The 4,496-nt window shown below is 38.6% G+C and overlaps 1 long non-coding RNA gene across 1 annotated transcript; it reads left to right on the plus strand.

The window, feature by feature from the left end:
- Window positions 1-1,659: 1,659 nt before the first annotated feature.
- LOC116225038 lies at window positions 1,660-3,375 on the plus strand. The gene is made up of 4 exons (XR_004165883.1): window positions 1,660-1,810; window positions 1,907-2,071; window positions 2,312-2,641; window positions 2,820-3,375. It is a non-coding gene; the product is annotated as an uncharacterized LOC116225038 (long non-coding RNA).
- The last annotated feature ends 1,121 nt before the right edge of the window (window positions 3,376-4,496 follow it).

Here is a 4,496-nt window from a genome sequence, read left to right on the forward strand (position 1 = left end):
GTCATCTCATGTTTTTCCTGTGCAGACTCAGGGAGCAGCATGTGTTTGTGTTCGATGCTGTTCTACAGAATCACTAGCATGGTGCTTTCCTTCATTATTCCCTGTGGCCATAACCACAGCTGTAGTTTCACGAGTAAGAAAGACAGTTACTTACCACACGTACATTTTAATGACACGTGATACATTTTAATGACGCACGTTGCATGCAGTGAGAGACAATGGGGCTAAATACTCTACGCACATAATTTCTGTTGTTGTCATCCCAACACTGTAAAGTTGCTAGCTTGACAGACAAAAAGCAGTTTAAAGGGAATATCAACAACTGCAGATCTAATCTAATTTAGTTTTTGTCAAATTCAGCAAATTGCAAATCGTGGTTCTCTAGTCATTAATTCTGTGTGTGCACTCAAAAGAAAACTCTGGTGTTTCTACAGTCTTGATTCTGTAAATGGGAAACAAACAAAGTGACTCTGATTGAGCCACACACTATTCCACTCAAGCAACACATTGCTACGGGAGCACGGAAGGGAGGGGTCTAAATTGATTGGCTGAGCCAGACTACCTTTGACTACTTACCTTAGTTTTGATGCTAAAGAGTACAGGGGGGAAAGGTCTTGGCCCTGGCCCACTGACTGGATTCAAATAACAAGGAGGAAACTTTAATGCCAATGCCAATCCAACTGCATGGTATAAACTTCCACACTATTTTTTTAATCCTTGTCCCCTCATAATGAAACCACTTAACAGGCAAGAGTGAGAAAATGTGTTGTGAAAATGTGTCAGAGGGATGGATATTTGTATGTCAAGAGATTTGTAATTGCTTAAACTAAGATGAGAGATCATACATTCAAAAAATACTGTATCCTATAGCAAAGGTTCATTTAGGGCATCGGTTCCCAAACTGGGGTACGCGTACCCCCAGGGGTACGCGAAGTGGTTTAGGGGGTACGCGGGGAGAAAATTTCCGCAATAACAGAAAACGGATGGAATTCGCAGAATGTACCGTTTGAAACAGAATTGCAAGAAACTGTCCTTTTTTGTGAATGATAGTGTCATATTAAGAGCTATAGAATTGTATCTTCACACTCAACCTTTGCCTTTTTTATCTTTTGTGCTCATTGTTGAGTTTTGTTTCTTAATTTCTTTCTGGAATTTTCTGTTGCACCCTTTGTGTGAAAGACATATCAAGCCGAGGGGATGCTCTTCAGTAAAACCTCTAAGTAGGAGTTACTTAAAGACTTCATGATGCCCCAAATTACGTCACTTTCCTAGGGTTCTTTGTCACTAAAGATAGCAAAATGAGATTTGTAATACATTTTTGCGGCACAAAATGTTCTCTATGCATCCTGTTCTCCTTGCTCAACTCCATCACTTCAGCCATTTTGTTTTGCTATGCTCCTCAAAGTCCTCTCACCATTTGTCTATACTGTACAGTCGCCAATTTCAACCTTATGAACATGATCGAACCTTATACAATTTATAATCTTATTTTAATATACTTAATTAGCTGTATTTTATTGTCTTGAGGTCTAAGTCTCTGTGTTGAAAACATGACAGTAGTTTTTGAGAAGGCAGGGGCCTCAGATGCGTTAGGAAACCTAAATGGCATTGTGTGGGCGTCAGTAACTTGCCCTTCGCTCACAGACACACTTTGCCAGCATGTGCTCAGTGTGGTTACATCTATTGCAGATTGTGTAATAGAAGAGAAATCGTGCGTAAAAACAATATCATCCTACTAAGGCACAAGCTATTTTATGGGATTGTAGAGTCCCACTTTAAGTTATTATATGAACTTTGGGAACGTGTATTGGTAAGCTGGCAATAACACAAATTAGTATTGATGAATACTTACCAATAGATAAATATTGATAACTCAAAGAGAATCTTTTTTTATTCTCACTTTCAGCGAGCATGTGATGGCGGAAGTGTCGTGCATCCATTCTTCATCTTAAAAGCGATTAATATTTTTAGCTCCTCGAGACACCAAAGCGAGCAGGGAGGATGAACAACACCAAATATCCTGCAAGCAGCTGGCGCATATGGCTGATACTTTTTTGTTGTTCCCTAAATAGTAGGTTTGGTTTGGATCCGCCTCGTGCTCGTATGTCCCATGTGCATCTGTAGCCTATATGCGAGACTGTAAGACTACTTTTTAGTTATTGTATAGTTTAAGATAACATAAATCGCACCACAACTGTTTTATAAAGAGAATACATATGTCATGCTTTGTAAGTTCCAGTTCATTCATTTTTTAAGATTTTGATCACAACATGCACTGTAAACATTTAATGAGTTTTGCTCCTGTTCACAGCACCTTATGTATCATCCTGGTCCGTGTCCCAGTCGCCTGACTTTGCCGAGGTGATGGTGGGTAACCCCATTACACTGAAATGCCACAACACGGGCTTCACGTTACCTTCCAATTCCTGCGAGTCCACCATTTGGACGAGAGTACACCCTAGGACCGGGGAATTGCTTGATGTCGATCTCTCAGATAAAATATTTAGGACGAACGAAATGACAAAATCATGTGATTTAACAGTTATAGGCCAGAGCCAGGAATATTCTGGTGTGTACTATTGTTGGATTAAAATGACAAGTATTGGAATATTTGGTAATGGATCAAGAGTGTTATTCACAGGTAAGCTCTTTTTCGGTCATCAAAGCAAAGTTAAATGTTAGAGAAACGCTTCTCATTTCCATTTCATCATCCATTCACAGCCCATGCATGACTGGCTTGTTCAGATTTTATGTTCTATGGGTTTGTACATATCTATGTGTAAAGAAACGCCTCAAGGTATTGACAAACTCTGTTGCAGAAAATGTTACTGCTTCTATGGAACTTTTTTCGCCATCGGACAACAACGGCTCAAGTGTCCCGTTCATCTGTTGGGCGAAGGGAGTTAGTCCATCACAAGTCCGTATCTTCTGGATTGTAGATGGACGTGAATACAATGGAGTTTCTGAATCTATTTGGTCAAACGACAGTCATTCAGCAACAGAATTCACTCAAAGTCAATTTTGGCTTTCTGAATGGAACTTGGAAGATGGGATACAGTGCACATGTGTGGTGGAAACAGGAGGGAGGAACATATCAAGAACTATTCAACATCCTATGCCAGGTGAATTAACCACAGTGAAATTATATTGAATCCTCTTAAAATCAAGTTCATATAGTGAAATGTTGCTTAAGCATGTATATAAATCTTAGAGCCTCTGAATTCACCAAAATTGGAGTTAGAATATGTTCTTGTCCTCTAGGATAATTTGGCTACTTACGTCATGCACTTGACAATGGCCCTGTGCGTCTAATGTAGCGTAATTATATTTTAAATTAAGATTAAGGTTTGTCGTAATTGGGGTACTATACAAAATCCTAGTAGTTTCTATGATCTTTGAAGAGTCAGTTGAGGTCTCAAGACATCTCTAAATCCTCTCCGTGTGCGCATGGCGCACCACTTTGCACCATTGCCGTATTCGTGCACAAATTGTTGAAATTAGAGCCGGCCTGGAGCTATTTCATCTCATAGACCATTTCCTCAAATTTTGTTAAAAGAGAAGGAATGATCTGTATGGAAATGTCAGTGACAATGCATTATTTTACACAGGCTCCGGTAACAACGCATGTTCCATTCTTGTTTATGGGATCTCCTTTGCATCATTTCTCATAATAGCAGGAGGGGTGGCGCTGGGTATACGCCACTGTAAGTATGTACACGATTCACAGAATCTATAGGGATCTAGAATCTAATTATAATAATTAACACTCAAACAAGTGACAGTCAAAAATGTCCATGTAGTCTGTATCTGAAGTGGTATTCCAGTTCAAATGTATATCTATGAGAGTGGGTATAATTGCAAAAAATAAGAAAAAAGCTTTAAAGCTGGAAGAGTAACATGATATGCGCTTTAACAGTTATCTCCTATTCTCAAGCTTAAAGTTTTTTAGATAAAGTACATATTTTCTGAAATCTTATCCGTCTAACAGATGTGAACTGTGAACTAATTTCACAGGGCAAAGGCGCAGTAAGAACATTCAGAAAATAGACCACAGACGGGAATCCAGTAAGTGTGTTTGTACACATTAAATATTCACAGCCTAATTTTCTTAACTCACACCCAGTTCATAGAGCGGGTTCTCCATTGTTGATTAATTTGGATGTTTAGAGGATTTTGTAAAACCTGAAAAATTGCCATGATAACATGCAGCACATTTCAAGTTATATGTGTAAGTACTGTAAATCCACATGATTGTCTTTTCCCAGGTAAACTTGGAACAGGTACCCTGAATGGACCAGTTTAGAAAATGCGTAATAGAAACATCAGGGATTTAATAGTAAACATTAATTGACTTGTCATGTGAAGCTAAACATTTTTCATTTTTCAAATTTTCATATTTTCATCAATTGACAACTTGTGCTTTTTTATGTGATGTGATCTTATTCTCAGAGAGTGCAGTATTTCAGTCTGGAAAACATGGACGAATTTGAAAGGAT

The sequence above is a fragment of the Clupea harengus genome, chromosome 19 (assembly GCF_900700415.2).
Source record: "Clupea harengus chromosome 19, Ch_v2.0.2, whole genome shotgun sequence".
Classification (NCBI taxonomy): Eukaryota; Metazoa; Chordata; class Actinopteri; order Clupeiformes; family Clupeidae; genus Clupea; species Clupea harengus.